Here is a 25,702-nt window from a genome sequence, read left to right as displayed (position 1 = left end):
TGTGAAACAGCGAGAGGCTTGGTATCTAACAAAGACTGTAAACTGTAGTGGCAAGATGTTCCTAATGACAGGTATGTAAGGGAGAGGTCTGAAGGTGAAACAGTGTTGCCGAATTTACAAGTCAACAGTACTGGGGGTCCTGGATTCTTGGTGATCAACCAGCCATGTTACCATAGACAAGTCATTCAAACCTCTCCACATCTCCGTTTTCTCTTCTATGGGAGTTAACAATCCCTTGCTTACTTCATCAAGGTGACAATCAGGGTAGAAAACAAATAAGAAGAAACGGAATTTCGACAAATTTCTACAACTAATGTTGGGGAGTGGGAGGAAAACGAGGAACCAAAGCAGCAATACTAAGATTCTGAAATTATTGTTCTGGCTTTCAATTTAATAATTCTTAAAACTCTCCAAAAAATTTTAAAAAATGTGTTTCAGAGAATGAAAGACCAAAGATTTTGTCTAAAGGTGAAAGGCAGATCCTGGAATCAAAACAGCTTTCAGTATTCATTAAAAAAAAAAAAAAAAATCCAAAAAATAATGCAACAGTACTCAGCAGCACTTCTTACAGGGAGTCAATGATGTTCAACAAAGCTCATCTCTGCCTTCCCACGGTGAAATGCTTCAAGCAAAGGAATATGAATCAAAACAGAGAGGGACCATCACCCTTCTAATCACTACAAATCTCCAAAACTTGGAGGTCAAGAACTCCCTCCTTCACAATCTTCAGTTTTAACTGAAATCAGCAACACAGAAATTGGGGAATGAAAAAAGAAACTAGGGCCCTGACACAGTAAGTTTCTGACACACACATACACCCTCTCCAGGGAACACACACACAACCCTCTCCAGGGAACTGCTGTGATCAGCTCTGAGACACACACACACACACACACACACCCTCTCCAGGGAACTGCTGTGATCAGCTCTGACACACACACACACACACACACACATTCTCCAGGGAACTGCAGTGATCAGTTCTGACACACACATACACACACACACACACCCTCTCCAGGGAACTGCTGTGATCAGTTCTGACACACACACACACACACCCTCTCCAGGGAACTGCTGTGATCAGCTCTGACCCCCATCATAATTGCCACAGGAGAGAGAAAACAGTGCACTGTAACGTGAATTCTGCTCCATGGCTGTCTTGGAGTAAACACAAGTTCATCAAGATACAAGAAGATTATAGGTTTGAAATGGAAATGCAGAGAAAAACAAGGATTGTCATTTGAGTCCTGAAAACACCAATGACACAAACTGAAATGGGTAGGGAAGGGAAGATCCTATGAAAAAGAACATCTCCTTCCCTCTCTTTTCACCCATCTGGCTAAGCCTAATTACATTGCCACACTATAATCTTTTTGTTTGTGGTGCAGTGGATAAAATCAAGTAGCAGTACAAAATGTAGCACAAGACAGCTCTTAAAAACCACCTGATCCAACCTCCATTTTACAGGTGAGGAAACAGGCCCAGAGAGGACAAGGTCACACAAAGAATTGGTGACAGGTCTCGCAACTCCTAGAACAAAGCTCCTTTCGGGGCCTCACATGCCCCCTCAATCCCTGGTAATTACTACACTTGGAGGTAACTTTAGGAATGGCTTAAGGGAGGGTGGGAGTAATGTCCACACAAAGGAATGAGTCGTTAAACTGCCATACACCAAATAGATGTGGGCGTTAACTACACACCAAACACCATCCAGCTGTGGCCAATCTTAGTTCTCTCTGCCACAATGGGTGCCTCTGCCAGAAAGGTGCAAACAGGGAAAGGCAGAGGGGTGACAACCAATCACAGTGTTGGAAAGAGAGGCAGGGTCCCAGTGCTGTGGATATTCTCACCAGAAAGCCCAGGGAATTGTCAAGTTCTCTCCATCCTGTAGCATGGATCAAGTAGGAATGCAAGTGTGGGAGGAAACAGAAAAGGAAGCAAGGAAAGAAGAGGGAAAGAGAAGCAGAAAGCCCAAGCTAAGAGTTGGAAAAGCACCTAGAGAACAAGGCTGCAACCCTTGATCCACACCCTCCACCACTACCCATCTATAAGATCTTGGGCAAGTTACCTTCCTTTCTGATCCTCAGTTGCCACACTCATAAAAAAGGTGTATGGGGGTGAGGAGGAGAGGAGGAAGAGGGAACTTGTCTAGATACATCTGAGATCCCATTCTGTCAATGTAACAGTAAGCTGAGGACATGTGTAATAAGGATGTTGGTGTCTTCAAGTTGAAGGACTGAGGAGGTTCAACAGGCAGAGAGATGTGTGAAAACGAGAAGAAATGGCATCAGGGTTCTCTAAACAGTCAATCCATGGACAAGTGGAATGGAGGAAGGGGGAAAGGAGATACAAAGAACAGAAAGAAGGGAAAGGAGAATGGGCCTCAAGGAGGAAGGCAGAAAGTCCAAAGGCATAGCTTGCCAACTTCTGGGATTCCCCCTGTGCCAGCCCATTTGTGCTAGAGTGCAGATCCATCAACTAGAGCCAGCCCCAGACAATGTGGGGGGAGAGGTCCTACACTCGCCCACTCCTCAATTTTGCAGGCAACTTTAGGAAGGTTTGCCCAACTAACTAGACAATAAAATTCTAGGATTATGAATACAGGCACTGCAAAAGAAGTCAGACACACACAAAAAACATATTCTACATGATTCCACTTGTATAAAATACAAAAAAAAGGCAAAACAAATCTATACAATTAGAAGTTAGGAAAGTGATCACCCCTTGGAGCATAGTAAATAGAAGGGAGACTGAGGGGGATTCCTGGGTGCTCCTAATGCCCTCTTCTTGATCTAAGTACTAGTTTTATAGTGTATAGTGTGTTCAGTTTGTGAAAATTCATCAACCTACGTATTTGTGATATGCACTTTTCCATAGGTATATTATACTTTATAGTTAAAAAAAGGGAGTCAGGGGAAAAAAAAGTGAACAAAAACAAAAGCAAAAAAATCAGTTGACTATAAATGCGTAATTTCTGGAATCTTGATTCTATTCCATTGGTCTATGTGTCTGTCCTTGTGCCAGTACCACGCTGTCTTGATTACCATTGTTTGCGGTGGGTTTTGAAGTCGAGAAGTATGCATCCTCCACCTTAAGCCTTCATTTTTAGGCAATTTTTGCTGTTCTGGGTCCCTTGCAATTTCCATGAATTTTAGAATCAGCTTGATGGTTTGTACATACACAAAAGCTGGGATTCTGATTGGGATTGCACTGAATGTGTGGATCAGTTTGGGGGTATTGCCATCGTAACGTTGACTCTTCTGATCCATCAACATGGGGTGTTTTTTCCTTTGTTTGGATCTTGTTTGATTTTGGGGGGACTGTTTTGTGGTTTTCAGAGCATAAGTTTTATACTTCTTTTGTGGAATTTATTACTAAGCATTTTATTATTTTTGATGCTTTTGTGAATAGAATTGTTTCCTTATTTCAAAAAAAAAGGGGGGTGGGGAGTCAGGCTATCTAAGTTTGAATCTCTGTTCTGTCCTTTTAGTAGCTGTGTTAATTTGGACATGTTACTTAAAAGCCCTGAGCCTATGTTTTATTTTGGGCTAACAGTGGTAATCATATCATGGGATTTTAGGAGTTTAAGGAGCTCATCCAAATTTAGCAGGATACCTGGCACACAGGTATCAAAAGATGGTAAATGCTACCAAATGTTATTTTTATTAGCCAATAATTAGTTGACAAGAGCAAAACAACCTGGCAATATATTGGGCTTCACTTTTCAGGAAGTTTTGGATCACAGAGAGGTTCAACAAGGGCACCGGAGGAATACTAGTGTGGGATGTTATTGACAGAGGACACATGGTTGGCAGGGAGTTCTACAGGGCATATATCCAGGGTACATAAAAATGTTTGGATATTTTCGTAGTGGAAACAATTAAAAACAACAACTGAGGGAATGCTGAGATTCTAGCCAGGGGAGCTCTATCACAGTCCCTAACAGAACAGCAATAATCCCCCAAGTGCAATGGCAAAGACCAAAAAAGAATGAAGGTCCAACAATGAGCCTGATACTAATGGCTATGCATGTGAGCCTGGGCACCTGAAATAAGAACAAGGCCTAGAGCAGCAGTGTGCCTAAGAGTTACCTCCTGAGAGCCTCCATGTTGCTCAAATGTGGCCAATCTCAAAGCCAAACTCAGCATGTAAATTCGTTGCCTTCTCCTCAGCGTGGGACATGACTCCCAGGGATGAGCCTCCCTGGCACCGAGGGATCAATACCAAGTACCAGCTGATGATGTAACTAGAAAATGACCTTGAATAAGTTTCAACTCGGACCAGCAGAATATCTCCGTCTACATATAATAACAGCAGTTAAAAATGCTTTTTGACCTAAATCAAGGAGGAAATGGAAAGGACAAATGAGTTTATATGGCTGAGTCTCTAAAAAAGAGACAGGAGGTGATCAGAGGGGTTGCCCTTACGCACACCTGAGCAGAGTCCCAGAAACAGATAAAGTAGATACAACCCCAGGTATTGGTTCTTCTGAGGGCTACAGAGACCCACAGGTTCTATGGTCATGGCAGATGGAGTTCTGTGCCATGTCAGTTGGCCCTTCTTCGGAGTTGGTGTTTCTGTGTGATGGAGCTGGACTCAGGTGTGATCTCTTTTCACAAGCCTTTCCTGTTACTTTACCAGAATTGTAGTTGGTGCTGGGGTTTAAGATATACCCAAGGGATCTGAATCTCTGGACTGACCATATGATAGCCAGGTCCTGAGCCTCAACAGACTTCAGCTCCTACACTCTGGTTTACTGGACTTACCCCACTCAGCTAACATGGAGTTGAAGAATGTCAACCACACACCATGGAGCCAAGAGTGCCTACAACTGAAAGCAGGAGGATTGCATCCAGCATCCATGTGGAATCTAAGCCCCCTCTTGACATAGATGTGGAATGGACACAACCAATCCAAAGTCCACAGGATGGAGGAATAGAATATGGATTAGAGTGGACTTACTGATATTCTATTCATGAACTACTGTGATTAGTAATCGAAGAAAATGTGGCACTGGTGTGGAAAAAGTGGCCACGGTGGCTTCTGGGTGTGGGGAATGGGAGGAAGAGATGAGATGAGGAGGCATTTTCGGGACTTGGAGTTGTCCTGGGTAGTGCTGCAGGAACAATTACCGGACATTGTAGGTCCTCCCATGGCCCGCTGGATGGAACGTGGGAGAGTGAGGGCTATGATGTGGACCATTGACCATGAGGTGCAGCCATGCTCAGAGATGTATTCACCAAATGCAACGAATGTGTCATGATGATGGAGGAGAATGTTGCTATGGGGGGGAGTAGTGGGGTGAGGGGGTGGGGAGTACATGGGGACCTCATATTTTCTGAATGTAATATTTTTTTAAAATGAATTAAAAATAAATAGGAAAAAAAAGAGCAAAACAATATTAAATATTTGTTTAACATTTTAGATGTATGGATTCTCAGAAGACCTGGGAAAATGAAACTATTTAGTCTCAAAGAAAAAAGCAATAAGGAGGGTATAACTATCAGTGGCGTTCATAGTCGGGCAAGACGTAAAGACCTGGGCCTCAAACCATAGATGGGAAGCCATGACTGCTTGCAGAGAACCATGGTCCTGGTACTTAGCTGAAGAGTTCTACCCTAGGAACACTATAGGAAGAATCTGGTGTTAGGATTAGAGAATTTTAGCATTGGAAAAGACTTCAAAGGCCACTGAGTTTAACTCCATTATTTTATCTCTGAGGAAAACTGAGGGGAAGTGATTTGTACAAATTCACTAAGCAAGTGAGTATCAAGAGTTGAGCCCAGGTCTTCTGACTCCCAAAGCCTTCACACCTATTTCCCAAGTGGCCATGTGCGAGTTTTTCTTTTTTTTCTTCCCCTCCCCCATCCCCGCCCTGTTTTTGCTGTGTCCATTCATTGTGTGATTTTCTGTATCTATCTCTCTTTTTCTTTTGTCTTCTCTTCTTGTCTTTCTCCTCTAGGATTCACTGTGATTTGATCCTGGGGACCTCTGATGTGGAGAGAGGTTCCCTGTCACTTGCATCACTTCAATTCCTAGTCTCTGCTGCATTTCACATTGACTCTCCCCTTCATCTCTCTTTTGTTGTGTCTTCATCTTGCTGCATGACTCACTTGCATAGGCACTGGCTCACTATGTGGGCACTCGGCTCACCATGCAGGCACTGGCTCACCATGCAGGCACTGGCTCGCTGCGCAGGCATGCTTTCTCTTCATCTTTTTCACCAGGAGGCCCCAAAGATTGAACCCAGGTCCTCCCATATGGTAGGCAGAGGCCCTATCACTTGAGCCACATCTGCTTCCCTGTTTTTCTTCTTGATAGTAGTTTCATGGCCCAATGGGAAAGATCACCTCTATGGTAGCCCAGGGCAGCTGATTTCTTGCTTATGTCATTGGTCCTGGAAGTGGGTCTAGGAATTGTTTTAGAAATAATGACTTTAAGACTTTTCTCACTTCCACATCTGTCAGCAAGCAAAGAAGGATCAATGACCAAGATGTGATTTGTATGAACAATCAGCATCAAGGAAGGGGAAAAAAATACATCTGCTAAATTCAGAGAAGCAACTTATAAACCGTGAAAGAGAATGGCTGCACTGAAGCAAGATTTCTCAGGGCTGATTGAGAATCTAAATTCAAAGTTGGGCTCAACATCAATACAAAGCAGAGGTCTGCTATTGCTGGAGGAAGCACTGAAAATTTTTCACCACCCAACACCTACCACAGATATATAAGACAGTTTAGCTGTCATGGAGAGGAGGAGCAAGAACACGGAGAAAATCCCACACCAAAGGACTGCCTGAAACTGAGGCTAAATCATGAAAGCAGAAACCCTCCCTATCCCAAGCCTAGCACCAAATAAAAAGCAATTGTAGGGAAGTGGATGTGGCTCAAATGGTTGAGCGTCTGCTTCCCAAGTGGGAGGTCCCGGGTTCAGTCCTGGTGTCTGCTTAAAAAAACACAAACAAAAAAACCAAACAAATGAAAAAAACAACTCAGGGGAACTGATGTGACTCAGTGTTTGAGCGTTGGCTTCCCATATACAAGGTCCTGGGCTCATTTCCCAGACTCTGGTGCCATATAAATAAATAAACAAACAAACAAAAAAAAAAAACAAAGCAATTTCATGCTACCACTGGGGGAGGTACAAGAGCATGGAGTAAGACTCCCACCCCTTCACCATGGCCAGGCATTCAGGGACAGGTGAAAGCTGAGGGAAGAGAAGGAACAATGAAAAAAAACCTGTAACATCTCAAGCTCCACTCTAAGCACAAGATAAAAGTTCCTGCTGGAAAAATTTGAAGCCTCTGATGCACTGACGTTAACAATATGAACAAGAAAACCAAAACCCAGTCTAACTCCTAAATAACAGGCTGAATAACACAAATTAACAGCATGACAGAAGAGTATGCCCATTTCTGAGCATAAAGACCATTTACCTTGGTCTCCATTCTTCTACACACAATATCCAACAATCAATAAAAAATTACAAGAAAAACATGAAGAAAGGGTTAAAAACTATTGTCGAGATAAAGAATTCAAAAGAACTATAATCAGAGATGATGTATGTGTTGGAACTATCAGGGAGAGACTTTAAAATAAACATAACCAATATGTTAAAGGTAGACAACATGCATGAAGAAATGAGGAATTTCAGCAGAGATGGAACTAAAATAGAATCGAGTGGAAATGCTAGAAATGTTTAAAGCATGAGAGCTGAGGTAAACAGACTCAACAGTAGACTGGACAGAGCTGAGGAAGAATCCATGAACCTGAAGACAGGTCAATAGACATTATCCAAACTGAAACCAAAGAGAAAAAAGGAAGAAATGAAAAAATAAAAACTAGAACAGAGTCTCCAAGAATTACATAACATCATCAAATGATCTAATATATATATAATTAGAGTCCTGGAAAGACAAGAGAGAGAATAGGGCAGAGGAAATATTTGAAGGGATAATGGCTGAGAATTTTCCCAAATTAATAAAAGAAAAGAAGCCCAGACTGAAGATGCTCAGAGACCCCAATAGAGATTTACACACATACACACATACATACCTAGTCAAACTCCTGAAAACCGAAGATTAAAAAAAAAAATCTCAAAGACAGAGAAAAAAGGAACAAAGAATTATAGCAGATTTTTCATCAGAAACAACACAAAACAGAAAATAATGGGTGACACCTTTAAAGTACTGAAAGAAAGGAAAAGAAAAAGAAAAAAGTCAACCCAGAATTCTACACCAAGGCAAAACATCTCCAAAAAATAAAAGCAAAATAAATTTAGAAGTAGTTATGTATGGCAGGGGAAGGATAGAGGGATTGAAAGGTAACTACTAAGGGGTAGGGAGTTTTGTGGGGTTTTTTTGAGTAAAGAAAATGTTCTAATATTATTGCATTGATGAATGCACAACTCTATGATTATACCAAAAGCCACTGATTGTACACGTTAGATGAACTGTATGGTTTGTGAACACATTTTTAAAAAATAAATAAATTTAGGCTAAAACACCTGAGATACTCAGGTTAGATGGAAGTTCTCACCCACTGACACTCAGAACCCTCACAAGGCAGGCAGCAAGAATGCTAGGGGAAAACAGGCCCAGGAGTCAAAGGACCAGGGTCTGTAGGCACCCGGGCTCTGCCATGAAAGCACAGAGAGGCTCTGAGAAAACATTTCCCTTACCCTGCCTCAGTTTCCCCATCTTTAAAACAGGAATACCATATTCCACTCTACCTCTTATAGTTAAAGAATATTTGTAAAAATGCTCGAAAAACTTGAAATACTCCACAAATATAAATATTTTTATGATTAAGTTATTACCTTATAAACCTTTCCATCTAAACCCTTAATTTCAGAGACAGAAAAATGGGATCTCAGAGAGGGGTAACCTGCCCAAGTTCACACAAACTTAAGGGTATCAGAAATGTTGACACTTGATTAAACACTCTTAGGTAAAAAAATTCAGAATATGAAATTCTATTAACTATGAGAGAAAAAAATGAACATATATGAACAGGGATTAAAAGGAAACATTAATAAATGAAATCAGTTGCTGTGTTGGGGTAGTGGGATAGAAGACAATTTTTTAAATTTCTGTATTTTTACATTGTTCATAAAATAAACTATCTGGGGGGAAGAAATCCCAATGTAATTACTGTCTTTATTGACTTTAATTGGTTTCAACACCCCCTCAAAAAAGATTTTGGAGCAAGAACTACCCCCAGTTCTGACCAAGGGCCTTGGAGACAGATGGCTCTATTGACCAGGAATGTCTGAAGTATTCAGAATAAGTTTTGTAGAGGATGGCTATGAAACCTGAATTAGTCCAGAAGGATGCAAAAAAAAATTTTTTTAAGATTTATTTACATATTTCTCTCCCCTTCCCCCCCATCCTGGCTGTCTGTTCTCTGTGTCTATTTGCTGCATCTTCTTCGCCTGCTTCTGTTGTTGTCAGCAGCACGGGAATCTGTGTTTCTTTTGGTTGCGTCATCTTGTTGTGTCAGCTCTCCGTGTGTGCGGCACCATTCCTGGGCAGGTTGAACTTTCTTTCCTGCTGTGCAGCTCTCCTTACGGGGCGCACTCCTTGTGTGTGGTGCTCCCCTACAAGGGGGACACCCCTGCATGGGTCGGCACTCCTTGCGCGCATGAGCACTGCGCATGGGCCAGCTGCACGCGGGTCAAGGAGGCCTAGGGTTTGAACCGCGGACCTCCCATGTGGTAGACGGACGCCCTAACCACTGGGCCAAGTCTGCTTCCGATACATAAAATTTTGATAGGGAAATGGGTGTGGCTCAAGTGATAGGGCTTCCACCTACCATAAGGGAAGACTGGGTTTGATCTCTGGGGCCTCCTGGTTAAAAAAAAAAGAGAGAAAGCATGCCTGCACAGCGAGCCAGTGCCCACGCAAGTGAGTCACACAGCAAGATGATGACACAACAAAAGAGAGACGAAGGGGAAAGTCAAGGTGAAGCACAGCCAAAACCAGGAACTGAGGTGGTGCAGTTAACAGGGAACCTCTCTTCATATCACAGGTCCCCAGGATCGAATCCTGGTGAATCCTAGAGGAGAAAAAATGAGAAGAGAAGACCAAAAGAGAAATAGATACAGAAGATCATACAGCGAATGGATACAGATAGCAAAAACGGCAGGGCAGGGGGAGGTGAAGGGGAAGGAGGGAAATAAATAAATAAATCTTTTTTAAAAACTTGATAGGAAAAAAGGATAAAGAGTATTCTAATAGGGACTACTCTGGGGACAATGGTATAGAAGCAAAGAGTAAGTGTTAGAGGAATAAAAGTTTAAAAGAAAAAAAAAGAGAGATTAGTTATCTAATTTGACTTTAAATCAGGTAGTTTCAAAAAAAATTAAAAGAAAACAGGTTTGATTAGAGACAGATGAAAATAAACGAAGAAATAAAAACCATGTATTCCTATCCTTTTGAAAAATCAAGTTAACTCTTAAAATCAAAAAGTCTTCTCAAATCATATAATTTACCTTCCCACAACATGTTTCTGCAGACAGTCATGCTGAAACCACACACACACACACACAGGCAACTCTAGAGTGATGGGACTACCCACTCACACAGACTCTTCTCAAATATTGAACAACACCCTGAATCAGAGAGGGGGTGTCATATTGTTGCTTGAAGGAATTGACAATCTACAGTTCCTTCTGTCCCAGTGGACAAAGTGTGTTTCATTAACTGACAAATGAATTAATTCCTAAAGGATCAGTCTTCTGTAGAAAGGAAAAGTGATGGCGTCTGGAAGAAAAAAGGAGCAGAAAATAGGTAACAAAAAAGCAATACACCTTTACTTGACAGGGGGAAAAGAGGGATATAATAGTCTGAAAATCTGCATGCAATTGAAGAGATAAGCTTTCTAAATGCTAGGCACAGTATATACATTAATTCATTTAGTTCTTACAACATTTTAAAAAACAGGTATTTTGTTCCCACTTTACAGATATGGAAATGGAGATCAGGAGCAGTTATGTAACTTAACACAAGGCTAGGTTTGAACTTCAAAGGTTGGTATTTTTTACCACCCCATGCTAAATAGTTCATACCCTTCAAACAAACCTCCTAGGGGCTTGTCCCTAATACCAGGTATTTCCCTATTAGTGATTCAAGCCTTTGAGGTAATGCTAAAATGTAAACATTGCTAGAAGTACAATAAATCAAATCTACCCAGAGCAGAGCTCACTTCAGAGTTCACCCACGGCTGATTCATTTTGATTGGGAAAGGACAGAAAGAATAAGGACACTGGCTAGGTAAAGTGCAAGTAAGCAGTAAGGGTTCTGGTAGGCAGAAGAGAGCTGGGGTACTACTGTAGGTGGGAAGGGTAGGGAGGAGGGGGCAGGAGCTGTTAAAAGAAAGAAAACCCCCAAAAAAGACCAGACAGAAAATCCAATAAATATGTGGACACTATGAGAAAAAGAAAGTGAACACCAATTTCCCTGTTCTTAAGAACCTACATAGAAAAAGACATTATAGAAACTCCCTGTACAATAATGACCCATGCTATTCTGTGGCTCATAGAGGTGCAGGTTCCTCCTCAATAAGGGAGAAGGTACAGGACCCAATGTGATTGCAATCTCAGACCCTGTAATCCAGAGCCATGAAGACAATAAAAGGTCAAGAGTCAGTGTCCAGGAGCAAAGCTGAGAGCAGAGACATGCAGTCAAGAAATACACTCAAAATACATCTCCAGTTCTGGTCCACACTGAGAAATCTTCAATTCTTCAGACCTGTTTCCTCCCTTATGTACATAAACAACTGGGCTCCTCTGCCTGTCCAAGTATATACAGGAAGAGTCAGTAAACTCCACCCCTCACGGAAAAATTTCACCCCCTAGATCATTCTTTCAGGGCTCACCTAGGCACTCAACATCTTAAACTAGGGGCAGAGAACTCCTACACGTGTTCTGAAATTAATATCAATTGGCTTGGAGGGTCAAAACCTGCCAGGTGGGAAGCTAACTTCGCTCAATGGATAGAGCGTCCACCTACCACATAGGAGGTGCACAGTTCAAACCTAAGGCCTCCTTGACCCACGTGGAGCTGGCCCATGCACAGTACTGATGCGCGCAAGGAGTGCCAAGCCACGCAGGGGTGTCCCCCACACAGGGGAGCCCCACGCACAAGGAGTGCGCCCCATAAGGAGAGCTGCCCATCAGGAAAGAAAGTTCAGCCTGCCCAGGGGTGATGCCACACACACCGAGAGCTGACGCAGCAAGATGACACAACAAAAAGAGACACAGATTCCCGGTGCCACTGACAAGAATAGAAGTGGACACAGAAGAACACACAACAAAAGGACACAGAGAACAGACAACTGGGGCGGGGGGGAAGGGGAGAGAAATAAATAAAAATAAATCTTAAAAAAAAAAAAAACCTACCAGGTAGAAATGACATAATGAACCAATGAGAAAACAAACAATGCTCTCTTTTGTCTTCTGAAATAAAGAAGGTGAGGAAATAACTCTTTGTGCTAACACCCCCGCCCTCCTTGTAACAGAGGCTACTAGAGGGCTAGAAAGCTAGCCCACAATTTAGAAAGAACCTGCTCTTAAGCCTTGGGGTAGGCAGAAACAGGCCTGAAAAACAAGTGGGAGTGGAGCAAGAGAGCTGAATTGTGTTGCAGAATATAATGGGAAGAGTTTGTTTGGGGACGGCTGAGACACAGCAAGAGAGGAAAGAAAGGATGTACCATGATAGGGTAGCAAAGGTCTTTTAAGACCAGAGATACCTAAGACAATTAGCTTTTTATTTTTTCTCCCAAGAGAAATAACAGTGATACTCAATTTCTTCTGGTTTTTTTGTTTTTTTCCCACTACATATTCCTTCTTTCCCACTCCATCTCCTTGTCTAATCTACTTTCTCTCTATGAATTCGCTATTTCTAAACATTTCTTACATGTGACATCGTGCAGTATTTGTCCTTATGTGCCTAATTTCACTGAGCATGTTTTCAAGGTTCTTCCATGTTGCAGCATGCCTCAGAATTTCATTCTTTTTATAACCAAATAACACTCCATTGTTTGTACATAACACATTTTGTTTATCCATGCTCCGGTTGCTGGGCCCTTGGGTTGTTTCCACCTTTTGGCTACTAGACCATTAGCTTTTAAGTTGTCCTTTTTTGCAATGATAAAATACTCCCCACCCGAGATCTTCAGTCCAATCTTCTGTGCACACAAATAACCTTGTTTAAGTTTTTGTTCATGCTGTTGTTTGGTGGAAGCCAAGGGAAAGGGGCTGAATTCCAAATCCAGCTCAACGCAGAGCAGAAAGAAGAAAAAAGCCACAAAAATGGAGACATGAGTGAATCCCACAGAAGCAGACATGATTATGAGACTGTAAACCTCCAGGCTACTCCTATCTAGAGGACAACTTCAGCAGATATCTGGGTTACACCCATTTATGCCTACAGCTGTGAAAATGCACTACAGAATTATTATGGAATACCCATGTGTCACAGGGGCTAAGTATGCTAGAGGCTAAGAAGGTGCAGCTGATGAAGACAAGGGCCCTGCCCTCAAGGCACGCTCAGTGTGTGCACCTCTATATGTGAGTGTGTTCATGTGTAAGAGACAGATCACAGTGCAAGCCAAATACAGAAAAGGATACTGACGAGTAAACCAACAATTACAGAGGAGGGTAGATCAAAAATGCTGAGAGGAAGGCATGCCCTGGTTGCTACGGGAACTCAGAGAAAAGCCCCTCAATACTGTCTGAAATGAGGAAGGGAAAGCAAAGATCAGAAAGTACAATGCCCGACTTAGTCTTGAAGGATAAGAGTCAATTCTCCCAGCAGATGAAAAGGGAAAGGCAGTCCAGGCTTGGGCATCAGCACGTATATAAAGCACCTTTTGTTACAAGCAGTTTCAAGTGGCCAGAGAGTAGGTACATCCAGGAGAGAGCTAAAATGAGACTGGAGGGTAAGCTGTGGGCAGACCATGAAAGGCATAACATACCATGTTAAGGAGTTTGGCTTTTTGGGAATGGGGTGATGTAGGAAGGGGATTTAGTCTTCTATAATTTTACCAGGCATAAAAAAATAACATGTGCTCCTATGGACCATTGGTGGTGGTGATAGTCTGATGATATTATCTCATAATGTTAAGAAATGTTCTTCCACAGTGTGATATGTTGGAGAAGGGGTGTTGTATGGGAATTCTACACATGTGCATGATTGTTTTATAAGTTCACAACTTCTGTAATAAAAATATATTTTAAAAAATAATAGAGTGGGTTTGGGGACAAATACACCAAATGTAAGATATGGTCTATAGTTGGCAGTAATATTTTGATGATACTCTTTCATCATTTGTAACAAATGTTTCACAACAATGCAAGGTGTTGGTGGTGGAGTAATGTATGAGACCCCCATATAATGTTATGCGTGTTTGTTTTATAAGTTCACAACTTTTACTATACACTTATCGTTTATGTATGTTCATGTATAAATTATAACTTTAATCAAATTTTAAAAATTAAAGAAATGGGTGCTCAAAAAAGCCCAATAGGTAAGTGGATGTGGCTCAAGTGATTAGGCTTGCGCCTACCACATGGGAAGACCCAGGTTCAATCCCTGGGGCCTCCTGATGAAAGAAAAAAAAAGCATGCCCTCACAGTGAGCCAATGCCACGCAAGTGAGTCACGCAGCAACATGATGATGCAACAAAAGAGACAAAGGGGAGAGTCAAGGCGAGGCACAACAGAAACCAGGAACTGAGGTGGCGCAAGTGACAGGGAACCTCTCTCTACATCAGACGTCTCCAGAATCAAATCTCAGTGAATCCTAGAGAAGAAAAACGAGAAAACAGAAACAGAAATAGATACAGAAGATCATACAGCGAATGAACACAAAAAGCAAAAAACAGCAGGGGGAGGGGAAGGGAAGAAAAAAAACCCCCAACAGTCCAGAAATGTATGGTCTAAAGTAAAAACTCTATGTTCTACCTACCCCAGATAACTTTTGCTAACAGTATTGAAAATATATTCTAGATGCCTTCTACGTCTAGACTCCTATTTCCAGTATGTATATGTTAATAGGATGTTTGGTTTTAACAAAAATAGAACTGTAATATACACATTATTCTACAATAGCAAATTCTGTAATAAAGTGACCCAATCAGTTTTATATTTGGAACCAACTGTCTGGCAATAATATGGAGGAGAGCTTAGGAATGGGGAAGACAAGGCAGGGCAATCAGCTTGAAGTCAATAAGGCAAGCAAAGGATAAGAGTTTGAGCACTACAATAGCTGGGGGATAGAGAAGAGGGCAGATGGGAAAGCCCAAAGTTAAGAGTTAGCAAGAGTGGGTGATCACTTGGATATAAGGAGGGAGAAGGAGTCAAGGCTGGACATCACAAAGATGAAGACTCGACAGCTTTGGGGATGGGGCACATGAGGATTATGAATCTACATTGGACAAACTGAGTTGGAGGTACCTTGTAGACTCTACAAACACAGATAATCAGTATGTGGTTGATCAAATAAGCTAGAAGCTTGCAACAGAGTTCTGAAGCTTGCATTCAGAAGTCTAAGATGGTGGCTGGAGCCATGAATATGGAGGAAAGCAAAAGGGCAACTGTTAAGGATAAAAGAAGGGCCAAAGAACACCAAGCAAGGCCAAGATCCTACTTTGGGGATGACAGTCCTTCACTCCTCAAAATGGAGGCAGTCATTCATTCCTTATGTTCCCATGGCCTGTATCCTACAACACCACATTTTTAGAGTGTTTGTGACATTATCTTGCAATTACATGCTCATATTCTCAACTAGGCAGAAGTATTCCCTGAACTTGAGTCTAGCCCAAAGTGAGGCATTCAATAAACTTTGAAAAAATGCCTACTGATGAGAATTTGCTATGACATATTTTTTTGTTTGTTAAATTCTTTTCCTTTCAACTTGCTTAAGTTTGTAATTTGTTTTACTTATACTATATTATTATTATGGATAGGGAGACATAGAGAAGTGAGAGAACTTTAAACATGAATTAATAGAATAAACTTTTCATTCTAGCAAGAGCAATTTGGTGGCCCTAAGTCTCAAAAGTCTCATGTACAGTGTTATTTTTTTAAAATGCTTGCTCTAATCCCACTGGGAAAAATGCAGTGTCAAACACCAAGAAAAAACAGTCAAGCTTATCAAGATGGTCCTAGCACACCAGTCCAGAATGCCTTAGGATGTTTAGAGTTTCAGCAAAGAGCACCCTGACATCTTAGCTTCTAAAAAATGCCTTAAGAATACTTCTTCTAATATTTAAACATCTAAAATGCATCCAAGATATCACAGTTCGACCATGATATAATTTAAGTATGTAATTTTAGGGCCTTATTATCACCCATAATAAGCTCTCATGAAGTAGATATTGGCGTAAATGTAAAAATTCTAGTTTGGAACTTTCCCGGAGTCTATGCAACAAAGAGCTATGTAATGAAGGAGATACTGACTGGCTTTCTTGAGGCAAAGGGCAGTACGGGAATAGGAAGTCTAAAAACTGCTTAGCTCAGCTTTCCAGGTCCTTGGAGGTCCAATGAGGAACTTCTCTTTTAAGTGATTAGTCCTTTCATTACCTGGCCGAAGGACAAACTAAAAGATGCCTTTGATAGTACAGCCAAATCCAGCCCACTATTTATACCAGTTTATAGTAAAGACAGAGGTGTTTCTCATATATCAACCATAGTCCTGGAGCCAATTTACATTACTGCACTGATAATTAATGATTTACTTTATTACTAAGTGCAAATTTGTAAATGATGATTGCTTTTCCAGCAACACAGAAGCTCATTAAATTCACCTATTTCATTTTATCTATGATTACTGGATCCCTGAGGACTATTTTTATTTATAAAGTTGTACCCTCCACCAATCATTTGCCTCCATGTATAAACAGTTCTTTTAACAAAAGGTACCAAAATTGTGACAATAACCCTGGACTTAAAGTCAAGAGGTCGGGAGCTCCCCATCTGTTCTGCCACTAACTGGTCATCTGACCTTGAACAAGATCTCTGGTCTACATTAAATGGAAGCATGTCCTCTATCACAAGAGACTAAAGGATGGGTGGGAATGTTTTTGTTTTGTTTTTGGAAGGGTAAGAAGGCCAAACAGCCAAAATTATATATATATTTTTTTGCCTAAAAGTGAACAGATTATTTATGTCATTTATACATCAACAAAACTATCTTTAAAAATATATTGAAATAAGTAAATACAAAGCAAAAAAGTAAAGTAAAAAAGTATACTGAATTAAGTCAATAAAAGATAATTCAGAACAAACTTCTGCTATAATCTTGTCAGTCACACTGAAGCAGCTTCATCTTTTTTCTTTCTAAAATTTATTTTTTAATATTTTTATTTTTTAAAGAAGATACTTAAGATTATATAAATGCTACATAAATGGGAATGTGCTTTGAAGTGAATAAACAGGTAAACACATTGAAACACTTTTCTAAAAACCATACCATTCTTCTAATTTATTCTTGGTTAGAAAAGAGTATGATTTTGGATGATACTTCATGTCACTATGATTCCTCAAAGGGCATTAAAGAATATACCAATGATCAAGATTAGAAAAAAATCTAATGAGGCAATACTCCAATACAGATTAAACTTGAGTTATCAGCTGTAGGGAAAAATAAGACAACTGCAAAACCAGCATTATTAGCATTCCTTGGATCTTGGCCACTTTAGGTCGAAATTCTGCAGGGTCTGCCTGGCATTTGAAAAAGCAGTTCTTGTAACAGCAGATAAAAAGATCTGTCCACGGAGCTCTTCACTTCTCTCCACCTACTTCCTTTTCTTCCAAAGGAGAAGAGTTCTCATTTACCCAATGGCTTGCCACATCCTGCTTTGAAGCTACTTCCAGGAGCTGCGTGGGCTATTCTGAAAGGAGCATTAACTCCTTCAGGCCCCAAGACAACTAGCAGTTTTATGACATCCTTACCCATCATGGTCATAGAATCTAGTAATTAGACTCTAGTTGATCAGGTAATACTCCCAAGTTCCTTTGTGCCAGGCACTGCATCAAGCATTTTACCTAGAACAAACAGAACTGGGCAGCAGTCACATCACTTGATCTCATCTAAGCCTTACTTAATCAGTCAACCCCACAGGACAAGGAGACAAGATGATTCAAGAATCGTTACCAAGAAACTGAGTATATATAGCGTTGCACTTGTTATCAATGAAAACTGATACCACTGAAATTCACTCATTCCATACTTACTGACCACCTACTACATGCCTAGACACGCCAGGCCTGGGCAACGGACAGGGCATCAAGACTGAACTCTTGCTCTCAAGAAGTTCACAATTTAGGCAGTGAAACAGAAAGGATATGTACAAAGATCACCACTGCCACCCCAGTGATTTGCCTCCTGAATAGCTCACACACAGTGCCACTGGAGTCTTTCCATGAGAAGACCAAAGTTTCATGGTTAAGATAATACCTGATTTCAGCCCCAAATACTGGCAATAAACAGGAAGGAGCAACTCCAAACAAAATGTAAATAGTTGTGGACATTTGAATGCTTTCTATGATTTAGGTGCCATTCTAAGGACCTTATATTCAACACTCAAAACACTACATAAATTAAGTATTATTATCACTCTCGTATTTACTAATGAGGAAACAGGATCAAGAGAGGCTAAATAACTAGTCCAATGAACACAGCTGGCAAGGGGTGGAGCTAGGATTCTAGCCTCAACTGTCTACCTCCAGGGACCAGGCCTATAAAACAAAGGACACCCACAAAGAGCCAGAACAGTATCTATGGGGAAGTGTCATGGTATTGGAAAAGGAGAAGGGAATAAGAAGTTCCTCTTTTCCCCTTTAATTAGAAGAGACTTGAGATCTCTGTAGTTAGGGAAGAAAGAGGAAGATACATTTTAAAAATCAAGTAATCAGTGCATCTCTGACAGACCTGGAACAGTTAATGTCTGCTGCTAAGGTTTCCACTACAGAAGCAAGAAAAAGAAGGTCCTCACGCTTTCTGTCTGGTTGTGGCAGCCAAAATTGAATGAGGGAATACAGGAAACTCTAAAAACATGGGAAAGGGGAAATAATCTTTGCAACTCAGAAATAAACTTGAAACAGCAAATTAAAAAAAAATTCAAGTAATCAATGAACAACGACCACATTCTACATGTGAGGCTTTGTGAAGAGGAAACTCGTTACTTTAGCCAGATTACAACCGGGCTGCCTGCTACATACACCATCCCAGTACAAGTCTATTCAGCCCCTATGGCTGGCTAGTCACATGTGTCCCTCAGAAATTCCCATACAGACAAAGACAACGTCCACCCAGACAGGAGAGGACTAGAGTCCAGTCGATGACACACCAGTTACTGAGCTCCCAGACTCTCCAAGTCCATGAGTAGGAAGACAAATGATACTGAAGTTTCCATGACAAAAAAGCAGAATTTTTTTTTGTTACATTTCAATAATCTTCAGCAGTCTGAACACCACCAGCCTTTGGTTTATACATCTATCTGCCATATTTAAATCATTAAAATCTGATTTTTAGGGTCAAAGAGCCAAAAGGTATGAGGGTGTTACATTTTAGATTACCTGTTATGAAAAAAATAATAATCTTTTCTCTCCCTCCAAATTCACTTAAACTCCTGTACCACCACCCTCCAAGTTCAAACTCACACAGTGAACCCCAAACTGCATTTGACTGTAGAGACCTGGGATGACTTTATCAAAGATATATCAGGGGAAAATATGAAGGTTAATAGGACATTAATTCTCCTGTGCTAGAACCTTTAACACTGAACAAGTATTCACTCTTGCTCATTTTAAACAGAACATATCATAGACTCTCCCCTAGTCATAAAAACAGAAGCCAAGGGCAGGCAATAGGGCAGGGCAGAAAAAAGGAGCACTGGGATCTTGGTTCAGTCCTTAACCAGCCATATACTGCCAAGTAAGTTACCCAGCCTCCCTGGGCCTCAGTCTCTTCAGGTATATATTGACAAGGTTGAATTATTAAGAAATTTTCCATCTTTAACATTTGTAAGGACAGGTGGCTATACTCAGGGAAGAGGGAACTAAAAGTGTTGGTGGTGAGAAGGATGATTAATATACTGTAATTCTACCCTAGGTCCAGAAATAGCTAGGCTTAGTGCTGCATTTACCTTATCTGCCTGGATTTATTAGGGGGGTGGGAGGGTTAGTGGGTGGGAATCACAGCCATCTACAGTGAAATTAAACTGTTCCCAAATGAGTTCTGCTGAAGTGTGATTTATCCAAAGAGTGTTAACTTACCAGCACTATGAAACCATTTTACTGAAATCACGTTATTGCATAAACTTAACTTTTCCCCATTTTGCAGAGAGGATGTAGAGCTGAGAATCCTGTATTTGTGGCCATCTGTTCTATCCCAGTCCCGGGAGAGGCACTGGGGGGGGAGTGTGAAAAGCCACCAGGCGCCATGTAAATTCAGGCACTGATATCGCATATCAATCAAAGAGCCCAGCATTTATTGGGGATGCTAAGTGTGCAGGTCAGGATGCAAAAGAGGTTCACCAACCCACCCAGCCTCAGCCTTTCCCTGAGCCTTCCTCCATTCCAGGTATGGGGCTGAAGGAATACCACAAAAGAGGGAAGATATCACCATCAGTGAAAACTTCCCAAATGGTTCCTCCTCAGAGCTTAGGGAGGCACTACTGACTAAAAAGGAAGCACAGAGGACTACAGGGTAGGTTCATGGGACAGTTTCCCACTCTTAGCTGCCTATGGTGGCATGGACAAGTCTCTTTCTCATCTATCAGTAGCAATAATACATAGCCACATGCCTCATGTGGTTAATAAATGGATTTAAAAACAATGAATATTATACAGAGTCTCACAGAACAAATGCTATGATAACCATCAACACTGTAAAACTCTTGTGCCAAGATATTATAAACTAAAAATAATCAACTACAGAAAAAGTTGAAGTCAGACTTCTCAGGTATTAGCAGAGCCTTGACCTTGGGAGAACAGGGTTTTCTGTGTACAGCCTTTACTGCCATAAAGTTTGTTTAGTCATTTTCAACAAAATTTTGCCAAACCAGATGCCAGGGAACATGCTATGTGCTGGAGATAATGAATAGCCCCATCCCAGGTCCCCCAAGTCTGGCCCAGCTGGAGTGAGTTACACAAACAACTGACATGTGATGGGATATGTACAGAATGCTCTGGAGGATGGAGAAGACAACCGCTGCCTAGGGTGGAGGATGGAGGAGAGGTCTATGAAGGATTTATGGAAGAGGCAACCAACAAATTGAGGCTCTGAAGCAAGGTTAAGGCTTCAACATGCACTGGAGATGGAGAAGGGACTCCTCAGTAGAAGATACTGTATGAGTCAAGGTCAGGGCCCATTAGTGAAGACATCTGGATGAACCATAAAGGAGAGGTTAAACCCAAGATCTACCTTGAACTGACTCCAACATCAGGCTTTAGCCACAGGAAGGAAGGGAGTGTTACCTGTTACATTCTATTTATGCCACAACTGGTTGGTGATTATCCCTCTCTACTTCCCTCTGCTCTCCCCACCCTGTCTCCTCCCTCCCATCACAGGAAATCTACTTTAGACTCTTGGCGGAGAAAGGTATGCTTCCTGAGTGATGCTTGTCAGGCAGATAGATGGCCAACCTGGGAAAGCTAGGAGGAGTCTATATTGGGATGTGCTGTGTAGCAGTTGTTTCCTAGGCACCTTTTGCAGCCTCCTGTTTCACTGAAAATAATTCATTTGCTTCCTGCACATCCTGAAATATTTCTAGTATGCCCGGAGTTGTCTCTATTCTAAGCCTGTGTGGATAAAGAACAGCTGAAGAGGCCAGTCATTGGAAGTTCTTTGGGAGGTGAGAATTTTCTCTACTTCTCACCTGACAGAAAGTAAGGTAACCAGGGCTGGGAACCTAGTCCTGGTTAGTAAAATTAGTCCTGTTAATCATAAAAAAAAAAAGCAGTTTACATACATGGAATGTCAATGAATCCTTACTGCAGGGGAGATGTTATTATGCCCATTTTACAGATGTGAAAACAGACTCGAGGATTTGAAAGAATTTGCAAAGGTCACATAGTTGGTTAAGAGGTAGAGTCAAGACTCAAACCCAAGTCTGCTGGCTACAAAGCCTATGCTCTTTCTGTTGTGCCACACTCCTACAGGCTATGCTCACTCAAAACTCATACTCAAAATTTAAAACAGAAATTGCTGTGTGAAAAGGCCAACTTCTCTCAACCCTCTGTGGATACTTTATCGATCAAAAGGCAGGGTTGCAGGAAAGATTCCTTTCAATAATGAAATTCTACTGGGCAAAGGATGTGGCTCAAGCAGTTGAATGCCCGCCTCCCACATGGGAGGTCCAAGGTTCAGTTCCTGGTGCCTCCTAAAGAAAAAACAAGCAGACAATGAGAAAAAACAAACAAACAAACAAACAAACAAAAAATGAGCAAACAGAAAAGGGAGCCATCTCAGGGGGTGAAAAAATTCTATTAGAGCTTGAAAGTATGCTGAATAGTAACCCATATGAACATGTAGCATTCATGTGATCCTCACAAATCCTGTGAGGTAGGAAGGCATTACCATCATCTCCACTTTGCAGAGAAGAAACTGAGGCATGGAGTGCTGAGTTAACAACTGCAATAGGGAATGAGCTCTACACTAGAGACTGTCATTCCAAAACACTGCAGCCTGAAATTCTGAAACTTGAAGATTTTTAGACTCCTCTGGATGAGAGGTTAGTTTCTGGACTCAAATGAAACACTTAGGCAGGCAGAAAAACTCATTCAAAATGTGCCTAGGAAGCAGGGCTCTTTACTGCCCTGCTAGCACACAAAACAACCATCATTCTGAAAGGTGAACAGCATGTCATCCTCCTCAGCCCATCCTGCATTTCGGCCTGTTGACTCCATAATTCTCCTCTTTTCCTAACTTCCTAGAAATTAGGTCCTTCTCTAAAAAACAACACACGGAATCATCTGGGTGCTCTGCTCTCTGCTCCCTGCTCCCCTGCCACACAATCTCAAGCAGTTAAAAATAGTAGATGTCAGAGCTCCTAGGGACCTCGCCCAGCCGTCCCCACCATCTTTAAAGTCCTTTCCATTCCTGCCTCTGCACTATCAGGGAAGATAGACACGTTCCTGGATACCTTACCATCATTCCCGTTTCTCAGTTTTTAATTACTCTGAACATCCATGGGCACATACCTGTAACATTTCTTTAGGAAGAAACCCAAAGTATTAATTCCTCCATTTCTGAGAGACCATTTTTAAAACCATGAGCCTGTCAGTAATACTGAAATCAAACATCACATTTAAGCTTCCTAAAAATATTATCCCAGTACAATGCCTCTTTTTTGTTCCTACTTGCCCATCCCCCAAGCACACACATGTGTGCTCACGCATGCACACACACACTTTAGGCTTTCATTTAGACACTGGAATGTATAATTTAAAGGTCTGTAATAGCATCTACTTAAAGGACATTTGCACATGAGTCTTTACATCAAAGCTATAACTGAACCTGGAGTTTATTGAATTTCAGACTGAATAGGTAGATTCATTGGTGGCAAATACTGAATATAATTCAGACAAGAATTTAAAATGCACTCAACTTGCCCAGCACACATTACATATGCATCATTTTCCATTTTCAGCAAAAGTCCTTTTCATCCACCTCATAGCCCAATGTTTACAAATATCAAAGGAACGTTACTACATCTTAATCTTAATACGCAAGTTAAAAATCTACTGTTGTGATTGTGACCATAATCTAAACCTATAATACTTGACCCTAACACAAATATCAATTGAATCAAGAGCAAATAATGAACAGTTGCTTGCATTGGACATACACATACCTCTGTCATTTGAACTGTTTTGAAGTTGGAAGTTGGAAGACAAATGGTTAGCAGCTGCAAGTTCAACTACAAAGTGCTTGACAGCAAGGGAGAGAAAGAACCAGAGGGAATCAAAGTGTCATTTCATACATTAAGGGTGGAATTCCTTTCCAACAAACATCTTTCATTTCCCTGGGAAGAACTAATCCCAACATGACCTTTGAACTTGGGAAAACAAAGGGCTGTGCTCTGAAATAAGGAATCTAGTTTGAAGGCTGGGCCAAGCTGGGAGGGTGGAGGAGTCACTCCTTTTGCTCGTCTCCATTTTGTTCATTTCCTTTAAGAGAGTGTGTGAGACATGGGAAAACTCCCCAAACCAGCAGTCCAAAGCCTAGATTAATTAGATAAATGTTGTTAAACAAATTACTTCCTCTCTTTGTCCCTAGTTTTCTCCTTTGCAAAATAAAGGGAAAAAAATAGATTAATCAATCAATTAATTAAAGAGGCAAGACTGGGTGACCTCTAGACCAGGGATGTACAATAGAACTTTCTGCAATGATGAAAGTGTTTAATCTATGCTTCTAATACAATAGTAACTAGCCACACGTGGCCTCTAAGCCCTTGAAACGTGGCTAGTGCAATTTAGGAACTGATTTTTAAATTTTATTTAATTTTAATTAAATTAAAGTAGCTATCATTTTGGACAATGAAGCTCTAGAAAGACTTCTAGCATTTTAGGCAGTCTAGAAAGGGCCACATGAAAAAAGCATGGTTGTAAGTAGAACAGATGTAGGTTCAAAACGTAGCTCCCCACCTCTTAACTAGTTGTGCAACCTTGTGCAAATTACCTCTGTGAGCTTCATTTTCCTTATGTGTACAATAGAACACTATGACATTTCTTGCAGAATTCTAGTGAAAATTCAAGATAATGAATGTTAAAAAGACCAGAATAGGCCTTCAATAAATGGTAGTCATTTTTCTAATTATGATATTCAGGGACAAAAATTCCATGTGACTTCATCCTACTGTTCTGTCCTACACTAAATTCTATACATTATTATACCACAGATTAACAGCTGTGGTCGCACAGATGCAGTTACAGAGACAGCACTTGTGTATCAACAAAGTAACTTGCTCAGGAATTGTTCCGAGTCCTCAGCTGTGGGCAAGCCTCCAGAAACCCAAGACCCGGCCTCCGGAACCACTGATTTCCGCTTACCCTATGTCCCCTCTACCGGTCATTCACAGTGCTTACTCTTTGCCCAATAACTGCACATCAAGCTGAAACTGTGTGCGATGCAACTGTAACACCTGTTGGTAGTTTCTGGAACTTTTCCCACAAACTGTCCCCTTAACTTCCCCTAATAAATATATAAGGGCTTCTTTTTCATTTGGAAATGCTATAGGAACATCAACTATTTTTCAATGCTCAGTTATTTAGAACACTTAGAAATAAAAATGCAACATGTTACATTTGTGGCCAACCCAGCATCAATTTAGTTATGAAAACAAGACAAAAGAGACAATGTTTTAAAAGTAGTGTTCTAGTAAAATTATAAAAGTGGTACAGTATCTATCTAAATTAACATAATGTGTTAAAAGCCCAGCCCAAGTCTTTCACTGGTCCTTCTTTCAGTGAATGGAACTTTTCCTTGGGCCCAATGACCATGTTTTTATCAGTGGATACAAATGAATGCCAAAGAAAAACAGGATAAATTTTGTATTATTAATAATTATTTGAATGTTAAGCTGCTCACTTCTTCCTCTCTCCCTACCACTCCACGGACTCAGAGGGAGAAGAGTTGAAATTCAGGCTGGCATTTTGTTAGGATTTCAATCTTGATTTGAGTAAGCTATAA

General features: G+C 41.0%; 1 protein-coding gene and 1 non-coding gene across 3 annotated transcripts in view; one reads left to right on the top strand and one right to left on the bottom strand.

The window, feature by feature from the left end:
• Positions 1–25,702, bottom strand: part of MAP2K1 (mitogen-activated protein kinase kinase 1) — a 102,178-nt gene that overhangs the window by 63,277 nt on the left and 13,199 nt on the right. The gene's annotated exons all lie outside the window — the stretch shown is intronic.
• LOC111762887 (small nucleolar RNA SNORA31) lies at positions 18,921–19,049 on the top strand. Its single transcript, XR_002795890.1, has one exon. It is a non-coding gene; the product is annotated as a small nucleolar RNA SNORA31 (small nucleolar RNA).

The sequence above is a fragment of the Dasypus novemcinctus genome, chromosome 3 (genome assembly GCF_030445035.2).
Source record: "Dasypus novemcinctus isolate mDasNov1 chromosome 3, mDasNov1.1.hap2, whole genome shotgun sequence".
NCBI lineage: Eukaryota > Metazoa > Chordata > Mammalia > Cingulata > Dasypodidae > Dasypus > Dasypus novemcinctus.
The sequence above is the reverse complement of the archived record's forward strand: the minus strand, read 5'-3'. Positions and strand labels throughout refer to the sequence as shown.